Source organism: Lissotriton vulgaris, chromosome 8, assembly GCF_964263255.1.
Source record: "Lissotriton vulgaris chromosome 8, aLisVul1.2, whole genome shotgun sequence".
Lineage (NCBI taxonomy): Eukaryota > Metazoa > Chordata > Amphibia > Caudata > Salamandridae > Lissotriton > Lissotriton vulgaris.
In genome coordinates, this window is record NC_141696.1 from 152,790,186 (window position 1) to 152,817,034 (window position 26,849).

Here is a 26,849-nt window from a genome sequence, read left to right on the forward strand (position 1 = left end):
GAAATGAAATGCTTTCACATGTGATCTTCTGTGTTTATTGTCCTGTGCATAAAGTTGCACCTTGTGTTTGAAGGTTTAAATTATTTCAGGCTTGCATGGAGGCAGAAATTTCCGAGTGACTTTTATACATTTCTTAAGACTCTGCGCTGTCAGGATGGCCGAGTGGTCTAAGGCGCTGTGTTTAGGCCACAATCTCCTCTGGAGGCGTGGGTTCGAATCCCACTTCTGACATGACTTTTGGAGATATAATCTCCTTTTTCAGGTTAACATCTGATGGAAGTTGCATCTGTTGGTCTTCACCTGGGATGTGATTCCGTCCTCATCTAGTCAAGAGAGCTGGGGTTTCTCATATATTTCGGTTGTATAAAGTCTTGCTGACAAAGTGCAGTCCTTAATATATGAGCATAGGACCCATGTAAGAGCTCATCTGGAAGAGTCATGCTCTTGTATGCCCTGGCCAGACCGGCCATGCAAATATGGAGGAATGCCTAGCATCTGGTAGACAGTTGGACTCCAGCACACTTACGGCAATTTCCTCAGGGCTGTGATCAGGGGCTGCTTAGATTTGCGTATTCCACCCTATGTTGTGACATTGAAATTCCTTGTTGAATTTGCTTTAGCTAGCCAAGAGGTGGCTGGTGACTCAATTTCAAAGCAGCTTTGGGCCGTTCAAGTGGCTGGTTAATAGCACTTTCTCTTTGTACGCCTTAAAGGTCTAAAGAGTTCTTCATAGGTACTGCTCTCTATGGATTGTTCAAAGATCTGTTGGAAGTACTTATAATAGGATAAATAAATTGAGGGCATGCCTTTTCGGTACCCCACTTCCATGGCTGTCTGGCCTGTGGAAGATTCAACAAAGGCAAGTCAGGATGGCCGAGTGGTCTAAGGCGCTGCGTTCAGGTCGCAGTCTCTTCTGGAGGCGTGGGTTCAAATTCCACTTCTGACAATTGTGTGTTTACTCTACTTTTTTCTTGAGAAAGAAAAAATCAGATCATTTCCCTCACATGGGCTTATATGGTTGTCTACTTGGAAAAGTGCAGTGATTTTTTTTCTTGCTCTAGCCACTCATGACCTAAGATGTGTTCTTTTTTCGGTTCACAATATCTTTCCCTCTCTGTAGATGATCAAGCAACATGTGGTCAGGATGGCCGAGTGGTCTAAGGCGCTGCGTTAAGGCCGCAGTCTCTCCTGGAGGCGTGGGTTTGAATCCCACTTCTGACAAAACTTTAAGTCCATTTTATCTCTGAGTTCTTTTAGAATCTCAGCTAAAAATTGGCAGTGCATATAATATCTGAATAAGTAACAAACTTCAGTTTCAACTGCAAATTAATTAGCCCAATTCTGTCTTCAAGCTGGTATAATAGTCTTCTAGCACTCGTGGTGTTTTATGTGTTTTTTGGGGGGTGCTTAAAAAGTCCCTTTTATTAATGAAATGGGTTACATTCAGTCTTGTGATATTTTTGGTTTCCAATAAGTAGATTGTTAATTTTATGTAACCTCATTTTCTAATGCTCCATTCAAGAGATGTTTCCACTATGAAATGCAGAGCAAGGGGAAAGAGCACAAGTGATAGAGCGAGTGAGTGAGAAGGGGTGTTGAGGAAGGAGAGAATGAAACAAAGACAGAGTGAGTGAACAACAGGTAGGCCTAGAAGAGGAGACTAGAAGTGAAGGCGACATACTTTTCCCTGCTTTTGACCTCCCACCCATCCCAAACCGACCACAAACGTACCATCTATGCAACGTTGGTATGCAGAAATTCACGCCTCAGCCAGTGAGGGTGAGTCCCAGGCCAGGGGCTAGAGAGCAAAAGACTGCATGTGCTCAGACTTTCCCTGCTAGGGACAGTTGATCTGAAACAAGGTGTGCTCTCTTGTATCCAGCAAGGATCTAGAAATCCTGCAGGAATCTGCAAGGCACAATGACAGCATACATTTGCATAATATGCCCCACCTTCTGCCTTCCTACTTCCTGTGCAGTAGTTGTTTGTGTAGAGAGAGAGGTCGCAGGCAAGGTAATTTTGTGAGTAGGATACAGGACCCTGAATAGCTGGTGAGAGGTATGAGGTATTCTAAAAGCATAACAAACGTACACCTGTGAAATGAAATGCTTTCACATGTGATCTTCTGTGTTTATTGTCCTGTGCATAAAGTTGCACCTTGTGTTTGAAGGTTTAAATTATTTCAGGCTTGCATGGAGGCAGAAATTTCTGAGTGACTTTTATACATTTCTTAAGAATCTGCACTGCCAGGATGGCCGAGTGGTCTAAGGCGCTGTGTTTAGGCCGCAGTCTCCTCTGGAGGTGTGGGATCGAATCCCACTTCTGACATGACTTTTGGAGATATAATCTCCTTTTTTAGGTTAACATCTGATGGAAGTTGCATCTGTTGGTCTTCACCTGGGATGTGATTCCGTCCTCATCTAGTCAAGAGAGCTGGGGTTTCTCATATATTTCAGTTGTATAAAGTCTTGCTGACAAAGTGCAGTCCTTACTATATGAGCATAGGACCCATGTAAGAGCTCATCTGGAAGAGTCATGCTCTTGTATGCCCTGGCCAGACAGGCCATGCAAATATGGAAGAATGCCTAGCATCTGGTAGACAGTTGGACTCCAGCTCACTTACGGCAATTTCCTCAGGGCTGTGATCAGGGGCTGCTTAGATTTGCGTATTCCACCCTATGTTGTGACATTGAAATTCCTTGTTGAATTTGCTTTAGCTAGCCAAGAGGTGGCTGTTGACTCAATTTCAAAGGAGCTTTGGGCCGTTCAAGTGGCTGGTTAATAGCACTTTCTCTTTGTACACCTTAAAGGTCTAAAGAGTTCTTCATAGGTACTGCTCTCTATGGATTGTTCAAAGATCTGTTGGAAGTACTTATAATAGGATGAATAAATTGAGGGCATGCCTTTTCGGTACCCCGCTTGCATGGCTGTCTCACCTGTGGAAGGTTCCACAAATGCAAGTCAGGATGGCCGAGTGGTCTAAGGCGCTGCGTTCAGGTCGCAGTCTCTTCTGGAGGCGTGGGTTCAAATCCCACTTCTGACAATTGTGTGTTTACTCTACTTTTTTCTTGAGAGAGAAAAAATCAGATCATTTCCCTCACATGGGCTTATATGGTTGTCTACTTGGAAAAGTGCAGTGAGTTTTTTTCTTGCTCTAGCCACTCATGACCTAAGATGTGTGCTTTTTTTGGTTCACAATATCTTTCCCTCTCTGTAGATGATCAAGCAACATGTGGTCAGGATGGCCGAGTGGTCTAAGGCGCTATCTTAAGGCCGCAGTCTCTCCTGGAGGCGTGGGTTCGAATCCCACTTCTGACAAAACTTTAAGTCCATTTTGTCTCTGAGCTCTTTTAGAATCTCAGCTAAAAATTGGCAGTGCATATAATATCTGAATAAGTAACAAACTTCAGTTTCAACTGCAAATTAATTTGCCCAATTCTGTCTTCAAGCTCGTATAATATTCTTCTAGCACTCGTGGTGTTTTATGTGTTTTTTGGGGGGTGCTTAAAAAGTCCCTTTTATGAAATGGGTTACATTCAGTCTTGTGATATTTTTGGTTTCCAATAAGTAGATTGTTAATTTTATGTAACCTCATTTTCTAATGCTCCATTCAAGAGATGTTTCCACTATGAAATGCAGAGCAAGGGGAAAGAGCACAAGTGATAGAGCGAGTGAGTGAGAAGGGGTGTTGAGGAAGGAGAGAATGAAACAAAGACAGAGTGAGTGAACGGCAGGTAGGCCTAGAAGAGGAGACTAGAAGTGAAGGGGACATACTTTTCCCTGCTTTTGACCTCCCACCCATCCCAAACCGACCACAAACGTACCATCTATGCAACGTTGGTATGCAGAAATTCACGCCTCAGCCAGTGAGGGTGAGTCCCAGGCCAGGGGCTAGAGAGCAAAAGACTGCATGTGCTCAGACGTTCCCTGCTAGGGACAATTGATCTGAAACAAGGTCTGCTCTCTTGTATCCAGCAAGGATCTAGAATTCCTGCATGAATCTGCAAGGCACAATGACAGCATACATTTGCATTATATGCCCCACCTTCTGCCTTCCCTACTTCCTGTGCAGTAGTTGTTTGTGTAGAGAGAGAGGTCGCAGGCAAGGTAATTTTGTGAGTAGGATACAGGACCCTGAATAGCTGGTGAGAGGTATGAGGTATTCTAAAAGCATAACAATTGTACACCTGTGAAATGAAATGCTTTCACATGTGATCTTCTGTGTTTATTGTCCTGTGCATAAAGTTGCACCTTGTGTTTGAAGGTTTAAATTATTTCAGGCTTGCATGGAGGCAGAAATTTCTGAGTGACTTTTATACATTTCTTAAGAATTTGCACTGTCAGGATGGCCGAGTGGTCTAAGGCGCTGTGTTTAGGCCGCAGTCTCCTCTGGAGGTGTGGGTTCGAATCCCACTTCTGACATGACTTTTGGAGATATGATCTCCTTTTTGAGGTTAACATCTGATGGAAGTTGCATCTGTTGGTCTTCACCTGGGATGTGATTCCGTCCTCATCTAGTCAAGAGAGCTGGGGTTTCTCATATATTTCGGTTGTATAAAGTCTTGCTGACAAAGTGCAGTCCTTACTATATGAGCATAGGACCCATGTAAGAGCTCATCTGGAAGAGTCATGCTCTTGTATGCCCTGGCCAGACAGGCCATGCAAATATGGAAGAATGCCTAGCATCTGGTAGACAGTTGGACTCCAGCTCACTTACGGCAATTTCCTCAGGGCTGTGATCAGGGGCTGCTTAGATTTGCGTATTCCACCCTATGTTGTGACATTGAAATTCCTTGTTTAATTTGCTTTAGCTAGCCAAGAGGTGGCTGTTGACTCAATTTCAAAGGAGCTTTGGGCCGTTCAAGTGGCTGGTTAATAGCACTTTCTCTTTGTACGCCTTAAAGGTCTAAAGAGTTCTTCATAGGTACTGCTCTCTATGGATTGTTCAAAGATCTGTTGGAAGTACTTATAATAGGATGAATAAATTGAGGGCATGCCTTTTCGGTACCCCGCTTGCATGGCTGTCTCACCTGTGGAAGGTTCCACAAGGGCAAGTCAGGATGGCCGAGTGGTCTAAGGCGCTGCGTTCAGGTCGCAGTCTCTTCTGGAGGCGTGGGTTCAAATCCCACTTCTGACAATTGTGTGTTTACTCTACTTTTTTCTTGAGAGAGAAAAAATCAGATCATTTCCCTCACATGGGCTTATATGGTTGTCTACTTGGAAAAGTGCAGTGAGTTTTTTTCTTGCTCTAGCCACTCATGACCTAAGATGTGTTCTTTTTTCGGTTCACAATATCGTTCCCTCTCTGTAGATGATCAAGCAACATGTGGTCAGGATGGCCGAGTGGTCTAAGGCGCTGCGTTAAGGCCGCAGTCTCTCCTGGAGGCGTGGGTTCGAATACCACTTCTGACAAAACTTTAAGTCCATTTTGTCTCTGAGCTCTTTTAGAATCTCAGCTAAAAATTGGCAGTGCATATAATATCTGAATAAGTAACAAACTTCAGTTTCAACTGCAAATTAATTTGCCCAATTCTGTCTTCAAGCTGGTATAATAGTCTTCTAGCACTCGTGGTGTTTTATGTGTTTTTTGGGGGGTGCTTAAAAAGTCCCTTTTATTAATGAAATGGGTTACATTCAGTCTTGTGATATTTTTGGTTTCCAATAAGTAGATTGTTAATTTTATGTTACCTCATTTTCTAATGCTCCATTCAAGAGATGTTTCCACTATGAAATGCAGAGCAAGGGGAAAGAGCACAAGTGATAGAGCGAGTGAGTGAGAAGGGGTGTTGAGGAAGGAGAGAATGAAACAAAGACAGAGTGAGTGAACGGCAGGTAGGCCTAGAAGAGGAGACTAGAAGTGAAGGCGACATACTTTTCCCTGCTTTTGACCTCCCACCCATCCCAAACCGACCACAAACGTACCATCTATGCAACGTTGGTATGCAGAAATTCACGCCTCAGCCAGTGAGGGTGAGTCCCAGGCCAGGGGCTAGAGAGCAAAAGACTGCATGTGCTCAGACTTTCCCTGCTATGGACAGTTGATCTGAAACAAGGTGTGCTCTCTTGTATCCAGCAAGGATCTAGAAATCCTGCATGAATCTGCAAGGCACAATGACAGCATACATTTGCATAATATGCCCCACCTTCTGCCTTCCTACTTCCTGTGCAGTAGTTGCTTGTGCAGAGAGAGAGGTCGCAGGCAAGGTAATTTTGTGAGTAGGATACAGGACCCTGAATAGCTGGTGAGAGGTATGAGGTATTCTAAAAGCATAACAATTGTACACCTGTGAAATGAAATGCTTTCACATGTGATCTTCTGTGTTTATTGTCCTGTGCATAAAGTTGCACCTTGTGTTTGAAGGTTTAAATTATTTCAGGCTTGCATGGAGGCAGAAGTTTCTGAGTGACTTTTATACATTTCTTAAGAATCTGCACTGTCAGGATGGCCGAGTGGTCTAAGGTGCTGTGTTTAGGCCGCAGTCTCCTCTGGAGGTGTGGGTTCGAATCCCACTTCTGACATGACTTTTGGAGATATAATCTCCTTTTTGAAGTTAACATCTGATGGAAGTTGCATCTGTTGGTCTTCACCTGGGATGTGATTCCGTCCTTATCTAGTCAAGAGAGCTGGGGTTTCTCATATATTTCGGTTGTATAAAGTCTTGCTGACAAAGTGCAGTCCTTACTATATGAGCATAGGACCCATGTAAGAGCTCATCTGGAAGAGTCATGCTCTTGTATGCCCTGGCCAGACAGGCCATGCAAATATGGAAGAATGCCTAGCATCTGGTAGACAGTTGGACTCCAGCTCACTTACGGCAATTTCCTCAGGGCTGTGATCAGGGGCTGCTTAGATTTGCGTATTCCACCCTATGTTGTGACATTGAAATTCCTTGTTGAATTTGCTTTAGCTAGCCAAGAGGTGGCTGTTGACTCATTTTCAAAGGAGCTTTGGGCCGTTCAAGTGGCTGGTTAATAGCACTTTCTCTTTGTTCGCCTTAAAGGTCTAAAGAGTTCTTCATAGGTACTGCTCTCTATGGATTGTTCAAAGATCTGTTGGAAGTACTTATAATAGGATGAATAAATTGAGGGCATGCCTTTTCGGTACCCCGCTTGCATGGCTGTCTCACCTGTGGAAGGTTCCACAAATGCAAGTCAGGATGGCCGAGTGGTCTAAGGCGCTGCGTTCAGGTCGCAGTCTCTTCTGGTGGCGTGGGTTCAAATCCCACTTCTGACAATTGTGTGTTTACTCTACTTTTTTCTTGAGAGAGAAAAAATCAGATCATTTCCCTCACATGGGCTTATATGGTTGTCTACTTGGAAAAGTGCAGTGAGTTTTTTTCTTGCTCTAGCCACTCATGACCTAAGATGTGTGCTTTTTTTGGTTCACAATCAGCCTGATTCATGTACGGGCCGTTTTGCGTGGCCCTAATAGCGAATCATAGCGACTCGCTATTGAGGACACGCAAAACGGCATTCATGTAGGAATTGCTAATAAAATAGCGATTCCTACATGTTCTTTATTTGCGAGTAGCAATTTGCTACTCGCAAATACTCCCCATTCATTCCTATGGGCCAAGAGGCCCATAGGAATGAATGGGGAGTATCCCTTATTTGCGAGTAGCAATTTGCTACTCGCAAATGAGATAGCGACTGAAAGGGTGCCAGGGGTGTCCAAAGGACGCCCTGTAGCACCCCTAAAATGCACATTTGGACAGGTGTTGCGCACACACATGTCCAAAGGACATGTGTGTGTGCAACATGCAACTTGGAAAAATGCTTTTAAAAGCATTTTTCTGAGTTTCTGCTATTTACCGACAGGTCTGACCTCTCGGTAAATAGCGGCCCCAAAAGTGCTAAATCGCAATTTCAGGATGTGTCATGAATAGCATTTGAGGAATCTCTAATAGAGATTCCTTAAATGCTATTCCTCGCATATTTGCGACTTCTTAAATAGCGATTTTTGCATTTGGTATCATGAATACCAAATGCAAACATCGCACTCGCAAAGGGCCAGATTCTCAGAATCTGGCCCTTTTGCGAGCGCTATTGCCTACATGAATCAGGCTGAATATCTTTCCCTCTCTGTAGATGATCAAGCAACATGTGGTCAGGATGGCCGAGTGGTCTAAGGCGCTGCCTTAAGGCCGCAGTCTCTCCTGGAGACGTGGGTTCGAATCCCACTTCTGACAAAACTTTAAGTCCATTTTGTCTCTGAGCTCTTTTAGAATCTCAGCTAAAAATTGGCAGTGCATACAATATCTGAATAAGTAACAAACTTCAGTTTCAACTGCAAATTAATTTGCCCAATTCTGTCTTCAAGCTCGTATAATATTCTTCTAGCACTCGTGGTGTTTTATGTGTTTTTTGGGGGGTGCTTAAAAAGTCCCTTTTATGAAATGGGTTACATTCAGTCTTGTGATATTTTTGGTTTCCAATAAGTAGATTGTTAATTTTATGTAACCTCATTTTCTAATGCTCCATTCAAGAGATGTTTCCACTATGAAATGCAGAGCAAGGGGAAAGAGCACAAGTGATAGAGCGAGTGAGTGAGAAGGGGTGTTGAGGAAGGAGAGAATGAAACAAAGACAGAGTGAGTGAACGGCAGGTAGGCCTAGAAGAGGAGACTAGAAGTGAAGGGGACATACTTTTCCCTGCTTTTGACCTCCCACCCATCCCAAACCGACCACAAACGTACCATCTATGCAACGTTGGTATGCAGAAATTCACGCCTCAGCCAGTGAGGGTGAGTCCCAGGCCAGGGGCTAGAGAGCAAAAGACTGCATGTGCTCAGACGTTCCCTGCTAGGGACAGTTGATCTGAAACAAGGTCTGCTCTCTTGTATCCAGCAAGGATCTAGAATTCCTGCATGAATCTGCAAGGCACAATGACAGCATACATTTGCATAATATGCCCCACCTTCTGCCTTCCTACTTCCTGTGCAGTAGTTGTTTGTGTAGAGAGAGAGGTCGCAGGCAAGGTAATTTGGTGAGTAGGATACAGGACCCTAAATAGCTGGTGAGAGGTATGAGGTATTCTAAAAGCATAAAAATTGTACACCTGTGAAATGAAATGCTTTCACATGTGATCTTCTGTGTTTATTGTCCTGTGCATAAAGTTGCACCTTGTGTTTGAAGGTTTAAATTATTTCAGGCTTGCATGGAGGCAGAAATTTCCGAGTGACTTTTATACATTTCTTAAGACTCTGCGCTGTCAGGATGGCCGAGTGGTCTAAGGCGCTGTGTTTAGGCCACAATCTCCTCTGGAGGCGTGGGTTCGAATCCCACTTCTGACATGACTTTTGGAGATATAATCTCCTTTTTCAGGTTAACATCTGATGGAAGTTGCATCTGTTGGTCTTCACCTGGGATGTGATTCCGTCCTCATCTAGTCAAGAGAGCTGGGGTTTCTCATATATTTCGGTTGTATAAAGTCTTGCTGACAAAGTGCAGTCCTTAATATATGAGCATAGGACCCATGTAAGAGCTCATCTGGAAGAGTCATGCTCTTGTATGCCCTGGCCAGACCGGCCATGCAAATATGGAGGAATGCCTAGCATCTGGTAGACAGTTGGACTCCAGCACACTTACGGCAATTTCCTCAGGGCTGTGATCAGGGGCTGCTTAGATTTGCGTATTCCACCCTATGTTGTGACATTGAAATTCCTTGTTGAATTTGCTTTAGCTAGCCAAGAGGTGGCTGGTGACTCAATTTCAAAGCAGCTTTGGGCCGTTCAAGTGGCTGGTTAATAGCACTTTCTCTTTGTACGCCTTAAAGGTCTAAAGAGTTCTTCATAGGTACTGCTCTCTATGGATTGTTCAAAGATCTGTTGGAAGTACTTATAATAGGATAAATAAATTGAGGGCATGCCTTTTCGGTACCCCACTTCCATGGCTGTCTGGCCTGTGGAAGATTCAACAAAGGCAAGTCAGGATGGCCGAGTGGTCTAAGGCGCTGCGTTCAGGTCGCAGTCTCTTCTGGAGGCGTGGGTTCAAATTCCACTTCTGACAATTGTGTGTTTACTCTACTTTTTTCTTGAGAAAGAAAAAATCAGATCATTTCCCTCACATGGGCTTATATGGTTGTCTACTTGGAAAAGTGCAGTGATTTTTTTTCTTGCTCTAGCCACTCATGACCTAAGATGTGTTCTTTTTTCGGTTCACAATATCTTTCCCTCTCTGTAGATGATCAAGCAACATGTGGTCAGGATGGCCGAGTGGTCTAAGGCGCTGCGTTAAGGCCGCAGTCTCTCCTGGAGGCGTGGGTTTGAATCCCACTTCTGACAAAACTTTAAGTCCATTTTATCTCTGAGTTCTTTTAGAATCTCAGCTAAAAATTGGCAGTGCATATAATATCTGAATAAGTAACAAACTTCAGTTTCAACTGCAAATTAATTAGCCCAATTCTGTCTTCAAGCTGGTATAATAGTCTTCTAGCACTCGTGGTGTTTTATGTGTTTTTTGGGGGGTGCTTAAAAAGTCCCTTTTATTAATGAAATGGGTTACATTCAGTCTTGTGATATTTTTGGTTTCCAATAAGTAGATTGTTAATTTTATGTAACCTCATTTTCTAATGCTCCATTCAAGAGATGTTTCCACTATGAAATGCAGAGCAAGGGGAAAGAGCACAAGTGATAGAGCGAGTGAGTGAGAAGGGGTGTTGAGGAAGGAGAGAATGAAACAAAGACAGAGTGAGTGAACGACAGGTAGGCCTAGAAGAGGAGACTAGAAGTGAAGGCGACATACTTTTCCCTGCTTTTGACCTCCCACCCATCCCAAACCGACCACAAACGTACCATCTATGCAACGTTGGTATGCAGAAATTCACGCCTCAGCCAGTGAGGGTGAGTCCCAGGCCAGGGGCTAGAGAGCAAAAGACTGCATGTGCTCAGACTTTCCCTGCTAGGGACAGTTGATCTGAAACAAGGTGTGCTCTCTTGTATCCAGCAAGGATCTAGAAATCCTGCAGGAATCTGCAAGGCACAATGACAGCATACATTTGCATAATATGCCCCACCTTCTGCCTTCCTACTTCCTGTGCAGTAGTTGTTTGTGTAGAGAGAGAGGTCGCAGGCAAGGTAATTTTGTGAGTAGGATACAGGACCCTGAATAGCTGGTGAGAGGTATGAGGTATTCTAAAAGCATAACAAACGTACACCTGTGAAATGAAATGCTTTCACATGTGATCTTCTGTGTTTATTGTCCTGTGCATAAAGTTGCACCTTGTGTTTGAAGGTTTAAATTATTTCAGGCTTGCATGGAGGCAGAAATTTCTGAGTGACTTTTATACATTTCTTAAGAATCTGCACTGCCAGGATGGCCGAGTGGTCTAAGGCGCTGTGTTTAGGCCGCAGTCTCCTCTGGAGGTGTGGGATCGAATCCCACTTCTGACATGACTTTTGGAGATATAATCTCCTTTTTTAGGTTAACATCTGATGGAAGTTGCATCTGTTGGTCTTCACCTGGGATGTGATTCCGTCCTCATCTAGTCAAGAGAGCTGGGGTTTCTCATATATTTCAGTTGTATAAAGTCTTGCTGACAAAGTGCAGTCCTTACTATATGAGCATAGGACCCATGTAAGAGCTCATCTGGAAGAGTCATGCTCTTGTATGCCCTGGCCAGACAGGCCATGCAAATATGGAAGAATGCCTAGCATCTGGTAGACAGTTGGACTCCAGCTCACTTACGGCAATTTCCTCAGGGCTGTGATCAGGGGCTGCTTAGATTTGCGTATTCCACCCTATGTTGTGACATTGAAATTCCTTGTTGAATTTGCTTTAGCTAGCCAAGAGGTGGCTGTTGACTCAATTTCAAAGGAGCTTTGGGCCGTTCAAGTGGCTGGTTAATAGCACTTTCTCTTTGTACACCTTAAAGGTCTAAAGAGTTCTTCATAGGTACTGCTCTCTATGGATTGTTCAAAGATCTGTTGGAAGTACTTATAATAGGATGAATAAATTGAGGGCATGCCTTTTCGGTACCCCGCTTGCATGGCTGTCTCACCTGTGGAAGGTTCCACAAATGCAAGTCAGGATGGCCGAGTGGTCTAAGGCGCTGCGTTCAGGTCGCAGTCTCTTCTGGAGGCGTGGGTTCAAATCCCACTTCTGACAATTGTGTGTTTACTCTACTTTTTTCTTGAGAGAGAAAAAATCAGATCATTTCCCTCACATGGGCTTATATGGTTGTCTACTTGGAAAAGTGCAGTGAGTTTTTTTCTTGCTCTAGCCACTCATGACCTAAGATGTGTGCTTTTTTTGGTTCACAATATCTTTCCCTCTCTGTAGATGATCAAGCAACATGTGGTCAGGATGGCCGAGTGGTCTAAGGCGCTATCTTAAGGCCGCAGTCTCTCCTGGAGGCGTGGGTTCGAATCCCACTTCTGACAAAACTTTAAGTCCATTTTGTCTCTGAGCTCTTTTAGAATCTCAGCTAAAAATTGGCAGTGCATATAATATCTGAATAAGTAACAAACTTCAGTTTCAACTGCAAATTAATTTGCCCAATTCTGTCTTCAAGCTCGTATAATATTCTTCTAGCACTCGTGGTGTTTTATGTGTTTTTTGGGGGGTGCTTAAAAAGTCCCTTTTATGAAATGGGTTACATTCAGTCTTGTGATATTTTTGGTTTCCAATAAGTAGATTGTTAATTTTATGTAACCTCATTTTCTAATGCTCCATTCAAGAGATGTTTCCACTATGAAATGCAGAGCAAGGGGAAAGAGCACAAGTGATAGAGCGAGTGAGTGAGAAGGGGTGTTGAGGAAGGAGAGAATGAAACAAAGACAGAGTGAGTGAACGGCAGGTAGGCCTAGAAGAGGAGACTAGAAGTGAAGGGGACATACTTTTCCCTGCTTTTGACCTCCCACCCATCCCAAACCGACCACAAACGTACCATCTATGCAACGTTGGTATGCAGAAATTCACGCCTCAGCCAGTGAGGGTGAGTCCCAGGCCAGGGGCTAGAGAGCAAAAGACTGCATGTGCTCAGACGTTCCCTGCTAGGGACAATTGATCTGAAACAAGGTCTGCTCTCTTGTATCCAGCAAGGATCTAGAATTCCTGCATGAATCTGCAAGGCACAATGACAGCATACATTTGCATTATATGCCCCACCTTCTGCCTTCCCTACTTCCTGTGCAGTAGTTGTTTGTGTAGAGAGAGAGGTCGCAGGCAAGGTAATTTTGTGAGTAGGATACAGGACCCTGAATAGCTGGTGAGAGGTATGAGGTATTCTAAAAGCATAACAATTGTACACCTGTGAAATGAAATGCTTTCACATGTGATCTTCTGTGTTTATTGTCCTGTGCATAAAGTTGCACCTTGTGTTTGAAGGTTTAAATTATTTCAGGCTTGCATGGAGGCAGAAATTTCTGAGTGACTTTTATACATTTCTTAAGAATTTGCACTGTCAGGATGGCCGAGTGGTCTAAGGCGCTGTGTTTAGGCCGCAGTCTCCTCTGGAGGTGTGGGTTCGAATCCCACTTCTGACATGACTTTTGGAGATATGATCTCCTTTTTGAGGTTAACATCTGATGGAAGTTGCATCTGTTGGTCTTCACCTGGGATGTGATTCCGTCCTCATCTAGTCAAGAGAGCTGGGGTTTCTCATATATTTCGGTTGTATAAAGTCTTGCTGACAAAGTGCAGTCCTTACTATATGAGCATAGGACCCATGTAAGAGCTCATCTGGAAGAGTCATGCTCTTGTATGCCCTGGCCAGACAGGCCATGCAAATATGGAAGAATGCCTAGCATCTGGTAGACAGTTGGACTCCAGCTCACTTACGGCAATTTCCTCAGGGCTGTGATCAGGGGCTGCTTAGATTTGCGTATTCCACCCTATGTTGTGACATTGAAATTCCTTGTTTAATTTGCTTTAGCTAGCCAAGAGGTGGCTGTTGACTCAATTTCAAAGGAGCTTTGGGCCGTTCAAGTGGCTGGTTAATAGCACTTTCTCTTTGTACGCCTTAAAGGTCTAAAGAGTTCTTCATAGGTACTGCTCTCTATGGATTGTTCAAAGATCTGTTGGAAGTACTTATAATAGGATGAATAAATTGAGGGCATGCCTTGTCGGTACCCCGCTTGCATGGCTGTCTCACCTGTGGAAGGTTCCACAAGGGCAAGTCAGGATGGCCGAGTGGTCTAAGGCGCTGCGTTCAGGTCGCAGTCTCTTCTGGAGGCGTGGGTTCAAATCCCACTTCTGACAATTGTGTGTTTACTCTACTTTTTTCTTGAGAGAGAAAAAATCAGATCATTTCCCTCAAATGGGCTTATATGGTTGTCTACTTGGAAAAGTGCAGTGAGTTTTTTTCTTGCTCTAGCCACTCATGACCTAAGATGTGTTCTTTTTTCGGTTCACAATATCTTTCCCTCTCTGTAGATGATCAAGCAACATGTGGTCAGGATGGCCGAGTGGTCTAAGGCGCTGCGTTAAGGCCGCAGTCTCTCCTGGAGGCGTGGGTTCGAATACCACTTCTGACAAAACTTTAAGTCCATTTTGTCTCTGAGCTCTTTTAGAATCTCAGCTAAAAATTGGCAGTGCATATAATATCTGAATAAGTAACAAACTTCAGGTTCAACTGCAAATTAATTTGCCCAATTCTGTCTTCAAGCTCGTATAATATTCTTCTAGCACTTGTGGTGTTTTATGCGTTTTTGGGGGGGTGCCTAAAAAGTCCCTTTTATTAATGAAATGGGTTACATTCAGTCTTGTGATATTTTTGGTTTCCAATAAGTAGATTGTTAATTTTATGTAACCTCATTTTCTAATGCTCCATTCAAGAGATGTTTCCACTATGAAATGCAGAGCAAGGGGAAAGAGCACAAGTGATAGAGCGAGTGAGTGAGAAGGGGTGTTGAGGAAGGAGAGAATGAAACAAAGACAGAGTGAGTGAACGGCAGGTAGGCCTAGAAGAGGAGACTAGAAGTGAAGGGGACATACTTTTCCCTGCTTTTGACCTCCCACCCATCCCAAACCGACCACAAACGTACCATCTATGCAACGTTGGTATGCAGAAATTCACGCCTCAGCCAGTGAGGGTGAGTCCCAGGCCAGGGGCTAGAGAGCAAAAGACTGCATGTGCTCAGACGTTCCCTGCTAGGGACAGTTGATCTGAAACAAGGTCTGCTCTCTTGTATCCAGCAAGGATCTAGAATTCCTGCATGAATCTGCAAGGCACAATGACAGCATACATTTGCATAATATGCCCCACCTTCTGCCTTCCTACTTCCTGTGCAGTAGTTGTTTGTGTAGAGAGAGAGGTCGCAGGCAAGGTAATTTGGTGAGTAGGATACAGGACCCTAAATAGCTGGTGAGAGGTATGAGGTATTCTAAAAGCATAAAAATTGTACACCTGTGAAATGAAATGCTTTCACATGTGATCTTCTGTGTTTATTGTCCTGTGCATAAAGTTGCACCTTGTGTTTGAAGGTTTAAATTATTTCAGGCTTGCATGGAGGCAGAAATTTCCGAGTGACTTTTATACATTTCTTAAGACTCTGCGCTGTCAGGATGGCCGAGTGGTCTAAGGCGCTGTGTTTAGGCCACAATCTCCTCTGGAGGCGTGAGTTCGAATCCCACTTCTGACATGACTTTTGGAGATATAATCTCCTTTTTCAGGTTAACATCTGATGGAAGTTGCATCTGTTGGTCTTCACCTGGGATGTGATTCCGTCCTCATCTAGTCAAGAGAGCTGGGGTTTCTCATATATTTCGGTTGTATAAAGTCTTGCTGACAAAGTGCAGTCCTTAATATATGAGCATAGGACCCATGTAGGAGCTCATCTGGAAGAGTCATGCTCTTGTATGCCCTGGCCAGACCGGCCATGCAAATATGGAGGAATGCCTAGCATCTGGTAGACAGTTGGACTCCAGCACACTTACGGCAATTTCCTCAGGGCTGTGATCAGGGGCTGCTTAGATTTGCGTATTCCACCCTATGTTGTGACATTGAAATTCCTTGTTGAATTTGCTTTAGCTAGCCAAGAGGTGGCTGGTGACTCAATTTCAAAGCAGCTTTGGGCCGTTCAAGTGGCTGGTTAATTGCACTTTCTCTTTGTACGCCTTAAAGGTCTAAAGAGTTCTTCATAGGTACTGCTCTCTATGGATTGTTCAAAGATCTGTTGGAAGTACTTATAATAGGATAAATAAATTGAGGGCATGCCTTTTCGGTACCCCACTTCCATGGCTGTCTGGCCTGTGGAAGATTCAACAAAGGCAAGTCAGGATGGCCGAGTGGTCTAAGGCGCTGCGTTCAGGTCGCAGTCTCTTCTGGAGGCGTGGGTTCAAATTCCACTTCTGACAATTGTGTGTTTACTCTACTTTTTTCTTGAGAAAGAAAAAATCAGATCATTTCCCTCACATGGGCTTATATGGTTGTCTACTTGGAAAAGTGCAGTGATTTTTTTTCTTGCTCTAGCCACTCATGACCTAAGATGTGTTCTTTTTTCGGTTCACAATATCTTTCCCTCTCTGTAGATGATCAAGCAACATGTGGTCAGGATGGCCGAGTGGTCAAAGGCGCTGCGTTAAGGCCGCAGTCTCTCCTGGAGGCGTGGGTTCGAATCCCACTTCTGACAAAACTTTAAGTCCATTTTATCTCTGAGTTCTTTTAGAATCTCAGCTAAAAATTGGCAGTGCATATAATATCTGAATAAGTAACAAACTTCAGTTTCAACTGCAAATTAATTAGCCCAATTCTGTCTTTAAGCTGGTATAATAGTCTTCTAGCACTCGTGGTGTTTTATGTGTTTTTTGGGGGGTGCTTAAAAAGTCCCTTTTATTAATGAAATGGGTTACATTCAGTCTTGTGATATTTTTGGTTTCCAATAAGTAGATTGTTAATTTCATGTAACCTCATTTTCTAATGCTCCATTCAAGAGATGTTTCCACTATGAAATGCAGAGCAAGGGGAAAGAGCACAAGTGATAGAGCGAGTGAGTGAGAAGGGGTGTTGAGGAAGGAGAGAATGAAACAAAGACAGAGTGAGTGAACGACAGGTAGGCCTAGAAGAGGAGACTAGAAGTGAAGGCGACATACTTTTCCCTGCTTTTGACCTCCCACCCATCCCAAACCGACCACAAACGTACCATCTATGCAACGTTGGTATGCAGAAATTCACGCCTCAGCCAGTGAGGGTGAGTCCCAGGCCAGGGGCTAGAGAGCAAAAGACTGCATGTGCTCAGACTTTCCCTGCTAGGGACAGTTGATCTGAAACAAGGTGTGCTCTCTTGTATCCAGCAAGGATCTAGAAATCCTGCAGGAATCTGCAAGGCACAATGACAGCATACATTTGCATAATATGCCCCACCTTCTGCCTTCCTACTTCCTGTGCAGTAGTTGTTTGTGTAGAGAGAGAGGTCGCAGGCAAGGTAATTTTGTGAGTAGGATACAGGACCCTGAATAGCTGGTGAGAGGTATGAGGTATTCTAAAAGCATAACAAACGTACACCTGTGAAATGAAATGCTTTCACATGTGATCTTCTGTGTTTATTGTCCTGTGCATAAAGTTGCACCTTGTGTTTGAAGGTTTAAATTATTTCAGGCTTGCATGGAGGCAGAAATTTCTGAGTGACTTTTATACATTTCTTAAGAATCTGCACTGTCAGGATGGCCGAGTGGTCTAAGGCGCTGTGTTTAGGCCGCAGTCTCCTCTGGAGGTGTGGGATCGAATCCCACTTCTGACATGACTTTTGGAGATATAATCTCCTTTTTTAGGTTAACATCTGATGGAAGTTGCATCTGTTGGTCTTCACCTGGGATGTGATTCCGTCCTCATCTAGTCAAGAGAGCTGGGGTTTCTCATATATTTCAGTTGTATAAAGTCTTGCTGACAAAGTGCAGTCCTTACTATATGAGCATAGGACCCATGTAAGAGCTCATCTGGAAGAGTCATGCTCTTGTATGCCCTGGCCAGACAGGCCATGCAAATATGGAAGAATGCCTAGCATCTGGTAGACAGTTGGACTCCAGCTCACTTACGGCAATTTCCTCAGGGCTGTGATCAGGGGCTACTTAGATTTGCGTATTCCACCCTATGTTGTGAGATTGAAATTCCTTGTTGAATTTGCTTTAGCTAGCCAAGAGGTGGCTGTTGACTCAATTTCAAAGGAGCTTTGGGCCGTTCAAGTGGCTGGTTAATAGCACTTTCTCTTTGTACGCCTTAAAGGTCTAAAGAGTTCTTCATAGGTACTGCTCTCTATGGATTGTTCAAAGATCTGTTGGAAGTACTTATAATAGGATGAATAAATTGAGGGCATGCCTTTTCGGTACCCCGCTTGCATGGCTGTCTCACCTGTGGAAGGTTCCACAAATGCAAGTCAGGATGGCCGAGTGGTCTAAGGCGCTGCGTTCAGGTCGCAGTCTCTTCTGGAGGCGTGGGTTCAAATCCCACTTCTGACAATTGTGTGTTTACTCTACTTTTTTCTTGAGAGAGAAAAAATCTGATCATTTCCCTCACATGGGCTTATATGGTTGTCTACTTGGAAAAGTGCAGTGAGTTTTTTTCTTGCTCTAGCCACTCATGACCTAAGATGTGTGCTTTTTTTGTTTCACAATATCTTTCCCTCTCTGTAGATGATCAAGCAACATGTGATCAGAATGGCCGAGTGGTCTAAGGCGCTGCGTTAAGGCCGCAGTCTCTCCTGGAGGCGTGGGTTCGAATCCCACTTCTGACAAAACTTTAAGTCAATTTTGTCTCTGAGCTCTTTTAGAATCTCAGCTAAAAATTGGCAGTGCATATAATATCTGAATAAGTAACAAACTTCAGTTTCAACTGCAAATTAATTTGCCCAATTCTGTCTTCAAGCTCGTATAATATTCTTCTAGCACTCGTGGTGTTTTATGTGTTTTTTGGGGGGTGCTTAAAAAGTCCCTTTTATTAATGAAATGGGTTACATTCAGTCTTGTGATATTTTTGGTTTCCAATAAGTAGATTGTTAATTTTATGTAACCTCATTTTCTAATGCTCCATTCAAGAGATGTTTCCACTATGAAATGCAGAGCAAGGGGAAAGAGCACAAGTGATAGAGCGAGTGAGTGAGAAGGGGTGTTGAGGAAGGAGAGAATGAAACAAAGACAGAGTGAGTGAACGGCAGGTAGGCCTAGAAGAGGAGACTAGAAGTGAAGGCGACATACTTTTCCCTGCTTTTGACCTCCCACCCATCCCAAACCGACCACAAACGTACCATCTATGCAACGTTGGTATGCAGAAATTCACGCCTCAGCCAGTGAGGGTGAGTCCCAGGCCAGGGGCTAGAGAGCAAAAGACTGCATGTGCTCAGACGTTCCCTGCTAGGGACAGTTGATCTGAAACAAGGTGTGCTCTCTTGTATCCAGCAAGGATCTAGAAATCCTGCAGGAATCTGCAAGGCACAATGACAGCATACATTTGCATAATATGCCCCACCTTCTGCCTTCCTACTTCCTGTGCAGTAGTTGTTTGTGTAGAGAGAGAGGTCGCAGGCAAGGTAATTTTGTGAGTAGGATACAGGACCCTAAATAGCTGGTGAGAGGTATGAGGTATTCTAAAAGCATAAAAATTGTACACCTGTGAAATGAAATGCTTTCACATGTGATCTTCTGTGTTTATTGGCCTGTGCATAAAGTTGCACCTTGTGTTTGAAGGTTTAAATTATTTCAGGCTTGCATGGAGGCAGAAATTTCTGAGTGACTTTTATACATTTCTTACGACTCTGCACTGTCAGGATGGCCGAGTGGTCTAAGGCGCTGTGTTTAGGCCGCAGTCTCCTCTGGAGGCGTGGGTTTGAATCCCACTTCTGACATGACTTTTGGAGATATAATCTCCTTTTTCAGGTTAACATCTGATGGAAGTTGCATCTGTTGGTCTTCACCTGTGATGTGATTCCGTCCTCATCTAGTCAAGAGAGCTGGGGTTTCTCATATATTTCGGTTGTATAAAGTCTTGCTGACAAAGTGCAGTCCTTACTATGTGAGCATAGGACCCATGTAAGAGCTCATCTGGAAGAGTCATGCTCTTGTATGCCCTGGCCAGACAGGCCATGCAAATATGGAAGAATGCCTAGCATCTGGTAGACAGTTGGACTCCAGCACACTTACGGCAATTTCCTCAGGGCTGTGATCAGGGGCTGCTTAGATTTGCGTATTCCACCCTATGTTGTGACATTGAAATTCCTTGTTGAATTTGCTTTAGCTAGCCAAGAGGTGGTTGTTGACTCAATTTCAAAGCAGCTTTGGGCCGTTTAAGTGGCTGGTTAATAGCACTTTCTCTTTGTACGCCTTAACGGTCTAAAGAGTTCTTCATAGGTACTGCTCTCTATGGATTGTTCAAAGATCTGTTGGAAGTACTTATAATAGGATAAATAAATTGAGGGCATGCCTTTTCGGTACCCCACTTGCATGGCTGTCTGGCCTGTGGAAGGTTCCACAAATGCAAGTCAGGATGGCCGAGTGGTCTAAGGCGCTGCGTTAAGGTAGCAGTCTCTTCTGGAGGTGTGGTTTCAAATCCCACTTCTGACAATTGTGTGTTTACTCTACTTTTTTCTTGAGAGAGAAAAAATCAGATCATTTCCCTCACATGGGCTTATATGGTTGTCTAATTGGAAAAGTGCAGTGAGTTTTTTTCTTGCTCTAGCCACTCATGACCTAAGATGTGTGCTTTTTTTGGTTCACAATATCTTTCCCTCTCTGTAGATGATCATGCAACATGTGGTCAGGATGGCCGAGTGTTCTAAGGTGCTGTGTTAAGGACGCAGTCTCTCTTGGAGGTGTGGGTTCGAATCCCACTTCTGACAAAACTTTAAGTCCATTTTGTCTCTGAGTTCTTTTAGAATCTCAGCTAAAAATTGGCAGTGCATATAATATCTGAATAAGTAACAAACTTCAGTTTCAACTGCAAATTAATTTGCCCAATTCTGTCTTCAAGCTCGTATAATATTATTCTAGCACTCGTGGTGTTTTATGTGTTTTTTGGGGGGTGCTTAAAAAGTCCCTTTTATTAATGAAATGGGTTACATTCAGTATTGTGATATTTTTGGTTTCCAATAAGTAGATTGTTAATTTTATGTAACCTCATTTTCTAATGCTCCATTCAAGAGATGTTTCCACTATGAAATGCAGAGCAAGGGGAAAGAGCACAAGTGATAGAGCAAGTGAGTGAGAAGGGGTGTTGAGGAAGGAGAGAATGAAACAAAGACAGAGTGAGTGAACGGCAGGTAGGCCTAGAAGAGGAGACTAGAAGTGAAGGCGACATACTTTTCCCTGCTTTTGACCTCCCACCCATCCCAAACCGACCACAAACGTACCATCTATGCAACGTTGGTATGCAGAAATTCACACCTCAGCCAGTGAGGGTGAGTCCCAGGCCAGGGGCTAGAGAGCAAAAGACTGCATGTGCTCAGACGTTCCCTGCTAGGGACAGTTGATCTGAAACAAGGTCTGCTCTCTTGTATCCAGCAAGGATCTAGAAATCCTGCATGAATCTGCAAGGCACAATGACAGCATACATTTGCATAATATGCCCCACCTTCTGCCTTCCTACTTCCTGTGCAGTAGTTGTTTGTGTAGAGAAAGAGGTCACAGGCAAGGTAATTTTGTGAGTAGGATACAGGACCCTAAATAACCGGTGAGAGGTATGAGGTATTCTAAAAGCATAAAAATTGTACACCTGTGAAATGAAATGCTTTCACATGTGATCTTCTGTGTTTATTGTCCTGTGCATAAAGTTGCACCTTGTGTTTGAAGGTTTAAATTATTTCAGGCTTGCATGGAGGCAGACATTTCTGAGTGACTTTTATACATTTCTTAAGACTCTGCACTGTCAGGATGGCCGAGTGGTCTAAGGCGCTGTGTTTAGACTGCAGTCTCCTCTGGAGGTGTGGGTTCGAATCCCACTTCTGACATGACTTTTGGAGATATAACCTCCTTTTTGAGGTTAACATCTGATGGAAGTTGCATCTGTTGGTCTTCACCTGGGATGTGATTCCGTCCTCATCTAGTCAAGAGAGCTGGGGTTTCTCATATATTTCGGTTGTATAAAGTCTTGCTGACAAAGTGTAGTCCTTACTATATGAGCATAGGACCCATGTAAGAGCTCATCTGGAAGAGTCATGCTCTTGTATGCCCTGGCCAGACAGGCCATGCAAATATGGAAGAATGCCTAGCATCTGGTAGACAGTTGGACTCCAGCTCACTTACGGCAATTTCCTCAGGGCTGTGATCAGGGGCTGCTTAGATTTGCGTATTCCACCCTATGTTGTGACATTGAAATTCTTTGTTGAATTTGCTTTAGCTAGCCAAGAGGTGGCTGTTGACTCAATTTCAAAGGAGCTTTGGGCCGTTCAAGTGGCTGGTTAATAGCACTTTCTCTTTGTACGCCTTAAAGGTCTAAAGAGTTCTTCATAGGTACTGCTCTCTATGGATTGTTCAAAGATCTGTTGGAAGGACTTATAATAGGATGAATAAATTGAGGGCATGCCTTTTCGGTACCCCACTTGCATGGCTGTCTCGCCTGTGGAAGGTTCCACAAACGCAAGTCAGGATGGCCGAGTGGTCTAAGGCGCTGCGTTCAGGTCGCAGTCTCTTCTCGAGGCGTGGGTTCAAATCCCACTTCTGACAATTGTGTGTTTACTCTACTTTTTTCTTGAGAGAGAAAAAATCAGATCATTTCCCTCACATGGGCTTATATGGTTGTCTACTTGGAAAAGTGCAGTGAGTTTTTTTCTTGCTCTAGCCACTCATGACCTAAGATGTGTGCTTTTTTTGGTTCACAATATCTTTCCCTCTCTGTAGATGATCAAGCAACATGTGGTCAGGATGGCCGAGTGGTCTAAGGTTCTACGTTAAGGCTGCATTTTCTTCTGGAGGCGTGGGTTCGAATCCCACTTCTGACAAAACTTTAAACCATTTTGTCTCTGAGCTCTTTTAGAATCTCAGCTAAAAATTGGCAGTGCATATAATATCTGAATAAGTAATAAACTTCAGTTTCAACTGCAAATTAATTTGCCCAATTCTGTCTTCAAGCTCGTATAATATTCTTCTAGCACTCGTGGTGTTTTATGTGTTTTTTGTGGGGTGCTCAAAAAGTCCCTTTTATTAATGAAATGGGTTACATTCAGTCTTGTGATATTTTTGGTTTCCAATAAGTAGATTGTTAATTTTATGTAACCTCATTTTCTAATGCTCCATTCAAGAGATGTTTCCACTATGAAATGCAGAGCAAGGGGAAAGAGCACAAGTGATAGAGCGAGTGAGTGAGAAGGGGTGTTGAGGAAGGAGAGAATGAAACAAAGACAGAGTGAGTGAACGGCAGGTAGGCCTAGAAGAGGAGACTAGAAGTGAAGGCGACATACTTTTCCCTGCTTTTGACCTCCCACCCATCCCAAACCGACCACAAACGTACCATCTATGCAACGTTGGTATGCAGAAATTCACGCCTCAGCCAGTGAGGGTGAGTCCCAGGCCAGGGGCTAGAGAGCAAAAGACTGCATGTGCTCAGACGTTCCCTGCTAGGGACAGTTGATCTGAAACAAGGTCTGCTCTCTTGTATCCAGCAAGGATCTAGAAATCCTGCATGAATCTGCAAGGCACAATGACAGCATACATTTGCATAATATGCCCCACCTTCTGCCTTCCTACTTCCTGTGCAGTAGTTGTTTGTGTAGAGAGAGAGGTCGCAGGCAAGGTAATTTTGTGAGTAGGATACAGGACCCTAAATAGCTGGTGAGAGGTATGAGGTATTCTAAAAGCATAAAAATTGTACAGCTGTGAAATGAAATGCTTTCACATGTGATCTTCTGTGTTTATTGTCCTGTGCATAAAGTTGCACCTTGTGTTTGAAGGTTTAAATTATTTCAGGCTTGCATGGAGGCAGAAATTTCTGAGTGACTTTTATACATTTCTTAACACTCTGCACTGTCAGGATGGCCGAGTGGTCTAAGGCGCTGTGTTTAGGCCGCAGTCTCCTCTGGAGGCGTGGGTTCGAATCCCACTTCTGACATGACTTTTGGAGATATAATCTCCTTTTTCAGGTTAACATCTGATGGAAGTTGCATCTGTTGGTCTTCACCTGGGATGTGATTCCGTCCTCATCTAGTCAAGAGAGCTGGGGTTTCTCATATATTTCGGTTGTATAAAGTCTTGCTGACAAAGTGCAGTCCTTACTATATGAGCATAGGACCCATGTAAGAGCTCATCTGGAAGAGTCATGCTCTTGTATGCCCTGGCCAGACAGGCCATGCAAATATGGAAGAATGCCTAGCATCTGGTAGACAGTTGGACTCCAGCACACTTACGGCAATTTCCTCAGGGCTGTGATCAGGGGCTGCTTAGATTTGCGTATTCCACCCTATGTTGTGACATTGAAATTCCTTGTTGAATTTGCTTTAGCTAGCCAAGAGGTGGCTGTTGACTCAATTTCAAAGCAGCTTTGGGCCGTTCAAGTGGCTGGTTAATAGCACTTTCTCTTTGTACGCCTTAAAGGTCTAACGAGTTCTTCATAGGTACTGCTCTCTATGGATTGTTCAAAGATCTGTTGGAAGTACTTATAATAGGATAAATAAATTGAGGGCATGCCTTTTCGGTACCCCACTTGCATGGCTGTCTGGCCTGTGGAAGGTTCCACACATGCAAGTCAGAATGGCCGAGTGGTCTAAGGCGCTGTGTTCAGGTCGCAGTCTCTTCTGGAGGTGAGGGTTCAAATCCCACTTATGACAATTGTGTGTTTACTCTACTTTTTTCTTGAGAGAGAAAAAATCAGATCATTTCCCTCACATGGGCTTATATGGTTGTCTACTTGGAAAAGTGCAGTGAGTTTTTTTCTTGCTCTAGCCCAGGGGTCTCCAACCCTGGTCCTGGCGAGCACCTCCCAGGCCGGATTTTTGGGATATCCCCATCTGGGGAATCACGGTTCGATCCCCGGCGCCGGCGGCAGATCAGAGTGCCCAGGACTGGGTCCGCGGGTCCCGGGCAGTCCTCCCTTTGGGCGTCCGGGCCTGAGAGATCCGGTGGTCCACCCCGCGCCTGAGGCCCAGCCGGGGTCCCGGAGCCCTGCCTTGCGTGGGCAGGCAGGCAGGAGCCCTACCGCGAAGGCTCGGGGTGGGAAGCACTTTCGATCCCAGCCATCTGGTCTCACGCAATGCTTTCCAATGGGGCGACCAGGTGGCCGGGGTTCCCTGGAAGTCCCGATGAGGTGCCATTTGCCTCCCCGATCCCAGCGAGGGCTCCAGGAGGTCGGGTACTTTCGCGCCTTGGGTCCCCTCTGTCACCTCATGTGCACGGATTAAAAGAAAAGAGGGTAATTATCCTCCGGATTACTACGGAGAGGGTCAGTCAGACCTCCGTGTGGTCTGGTGATTCTGAATCAGGGGAAGGCAGGACACCCCTCCCAGGCTGGTGAGTGGGACTCCATGATTGGAATAGGCACTGAGGCGAAAATTATCAGTTCCGTGGGATTTTGAGCCCAAGACCCGCCGAGACGGGGAATCGAACCCTGGTCCCGGTCTAGACCTCTGCATCAGGGTCTGACTCGCTAACCATCGAGCCACACTTCTCCACTGCATGGCCGAGTGCCCGGGACGGGCCTTCACTTTCGCGTCCGCCCTGCAGATAGTCTTTCCTGTCCGTTGCCACCGCGGACGGTATTTCCCGTCCGCCATCATAATCGGCCCCATCGTCCTGGCTATGTTAAGGGTGACCCGTTAAGCCTGGGGTAAATTAGGATGGCGGATGGTCTTTCCCGTCCGCCGCGGACGGATGGAGGCAGGCAGGCAGGCAGGAGCCCTACCACGAAGGCTCGGGGTGTGAAGCACTTTCGATCCCGGCCATCTGGTCGCACGGTACCGCTCGGGCATCTGGTCGCACGCAATGCTTTCCGATGGGTGCGACCAGATGGCCAAACTTCCCTGGAAGTCCCTATGAGGTGCCATTCGCCTCCCGGATCCCAGCCAGGGCTCCAGGAGGTCGGGCACGTTTGCGCCTAGGGTCCCCGGAGCCTCACGGTGCGCACTTGTTCCCAGAAAGCGGGGTAGCCTTCCTCCGGATTACTAGGGACAAGGTACTCTGGGACCCCTCTCGGCCTAGCGGTCCTTAGCCGGCAGCATGGGTGGGCCAGGATGTTGCCCCAGCCCCGGGTCCGTTCCCGGGCCTGCCGCGTGGCAGGAAGCCCTGGATGGGGTCTGGGAGGGCCCGGGGAGGTCTCTGCGCCTCCGGGCTCCCAGATGGGTCCAGGGGCCCGGCCGGGCCCCGGGTCGGGTGCCACGGCCCTGGGCCCGGTCCCCCGGCCTGCCACACTGCCAAAGGACCAGGACGGGGTTCCGTCGTGCCCGGGGAGCCTCCCCTCGCTTTGCTGAGTTCAGCAGCTACGGCCGGGGCCCCTGAGGGCCCGGGGAGGGCGGCCTCCCCATCCCGGGCTCTGTCCTTGGTCCTGCTGCGTGGCAGGGTGCTCGGGACGGGGTCCGGAGGGCCCGGGGAGGCTTCCCCTGCGCCTCGGGGCTTGGGAGCCCAGGCGGGGTCCAGGGGCCCGGCCGGGCCCCCGGGTCGAGTGTTACGGCCCTGGGCCCTGTCGCTCGGCCTGCCGCACTGCCAAAGGCCTGAGACGGGGCTCCATTGTGCCCGGGAAGCCTCCCCTCGCTCAGCTGAGTTCAGCAGCTCCGGCTGGGGCCCCTGAGGGCCCGGGAGGGCGGCCTCCCCATCCCGGGCTCTGTCCTTGGTCCTGCTGCGTGGCAGGGTGCCTGGGACGGGGTCCGGAGGGCCCGGGGAGGCTTCCCCTGCGCCTCCGGGCCCGGGAGCCCCGGCTGGGTCCAGGGGCCCGGCCGGGCCCCGGGTTGTGTGCTACGGCCCTGGGCCCCATCCACCGACATGCCACACTGCCAAAGCCCCGGG

The 26,849-nt window shown here is 45.6% G+C and overlaps 18 non-coding genes across 18 annotated transcripts; all 18 read left to right on the forward strand.

Moving 5' to 3' along the window:
• Window positions 1-1,138: 1,138 nt before the first annotated feature.
• On the forward strand, window positions 1,139-1,221 carry TRNAL-AAG (transfer RNA leucine (anticodon AAG)). The gene has a single exon. It is a non-coding gene; the product is annotated as a tRNA-Leu (tRNA).
• A 1,739-nt stretch (window positions 1,222-2,960) lies between these two features.
• On the forward strand, window positions 2,961-3,043 carry TRNAL-CAG (transfer RNA leucine (anticodon CAG)). The gene has a single exon. It is a non-coding gene; the product is annotated as a tRNA-Leu (tRNA).
• A 1,296-nt stretch (window positions 3,044-4,339) lies between these two features.
• Window positions 4,340-4,422, forward strand: TRNAL-UAG (transfer RNA leucine (anticodon UAG)). Its single transcript has one exon. It is a non-coding gene; the product is annotated as a tRNA-Leu (tRNA).
• Window positions 4,423-5,054: 632 nt separating this feature from the next.
• TRNAL-CAG (transfer RNA leucine (anticodon CAG)) lies at window positions 5,055-5,137 on the forward strand. Its single transcript has one exon. It is a non-coding gene; the product is annotated as a tRNA-Leu (tRNA).
• A 1,299-nt stretch (window positions 5,138-6,436) lies between these two features.
• On the forward strand, window positions 6,437-6,519 carry TRNAL-UAG (transfer RNA leucine (anticodon UAG)). The gene has a single exon. It is a non-coding gene; the product is annotated as a tRNA-Leu (tRNA).
• Window positions 6,520-7,151: 632 nt separating this feature from the next.
• Window positions 7,152-7,234, forward strand: TRNAL-CAG (transfer RNA leucine (anticodon CAG)). Its single transcript has one exon. It is a non-coding gene; the product is annotated as a tRNA-Leu (tRNA).
• Window positions 7,235-10,199: 2,965 nt separating this feature from the next.
• On the forward strand, window positions 10,200-10,282 carry TRNAL-AAG (transfer RNA leucine (anticodon AAG)). The gene has a single exon. It is a non-coding gene; the product is annotated as a tRNA-Leu (tRNA).
• Window positions 10,283-12,021: 1,739 nt separating this feature from the next.
• TRNAL-CAG (transfer RNA leucine (anticodon CAG)) lies at window positions 12,022-12,104 on the forward strand. Its single transcript has one exon. It is a non-coding gene; the product is annotated as a tRNA-Leu (tRNA).
• A 1,296-nt stretch (window positions 12,105-13,400) lies between these two features.
• On the forward strand, window positions 13,401-13,483 carry TRNAL-UAG (transfer RNA leucine (anticodon UAG)). The gene has a single exon. It is a non-coding gene; the product is annotated as a tRNA-Leu (tRNA).
• A 632-nt stretch (window positions 13,484-14,115) lies between these two features.
• On the forward strand, window positions 14,116-14,198 carry TRNAL-CAG (transfer RNA leucine (anticodon CAG)). The gene has a single exon. It is a non-coding gene; the product is annotated as a tRNA-Leu (tRNA).
• Window positions 14,199-16,487: 2,289 nt separating this feature from the next.
• TRNAL-AAG (transfer RNA leucine (anticodon AAG)) lies at window positions 16,488-16,570 on the forward strand. The gene has a single exon. It is a non-coding gene; the product is annotated as a tRNA-Leu (tRNA).
• A 1,024-nt stretch (window positions 16,571-17,594) lies between these two features.
• On the forward strand, window positions 17,595-17,677 carry TRNAL-UAG (transfer RNA leucine (anticodon UAG)). The gene has a single exon. It is a non-coding gene; the product is annotated as a tRNA-Leu (tRNA).
• Window positions 17,678-18,309: 632 nt separating this feature from the next.
• On the forward strand, window positions 18,310-18,392 carry TRNAL-CAG (transfer RNA leucine (anticodon CAG)). Its single transcript has one exon. It is a non-coding gene; the product is annotated as a tRNA-Leu (tRNA).
• A 192-nt stretch (window positions 18,393-18,584) lies between these two features.
• TRNAL-AAG (transfer RNA leucine (anticodon AAG)) lies at window positions 18,585-18,667 on the forward strand. The gene has a single exon. It is a non-coding gene; the product is annotated as a tRNA-Leu (tRNA).
• Window positions 18,668-19,691: 1,024 nt separating this feature from the next.
• TRNAL-UAG (transfer RNA leucine (anticodon UAG)) lies at window positions 19,692-19,774 on the forward strand. Its single transcript has one exon. It is a non-coding gene; the product is annotated as a tRNA-Leu (tRNA).
• Window positions 19,775-21,788: 2,014 nt separating this feature from the next.
• TRNAL-UAG (transfer RNA leucine (anticodon UAG)) lies at window positions 21,789-21,871 on the forward strand. Its single transcript has one exon. It is a non-coding gene; the product is annotated as a tRNA-Leu (tRNA).
• Window positions 21,872-22,503: 632 nt separating this feature from the next.
• TRNAL-CAG (transfer RNA leucine (anticodon CAG)) lies at window positions 22,504-22,586 on the forward strand. Its single transcript has one exon. It is a non-coding gene; the product is annotated as a tRNA-Leu (tRNA).
• A 1,298-nt stretch (window positions 22,587-23,884) lies between these two features.
• TRNAL-UAG (transfer RNA leucine (anticodon UAG)) lies at window positions 23,885-23,967 on the forward strand. Its single transcript has one exon. It is a non-coding gene; the product is annotated as a tRNA-Leu (tRNA).
• The last annotated feature ends 2,882 nt before the right edge of the window (window positions 23,968-26,849 follow it).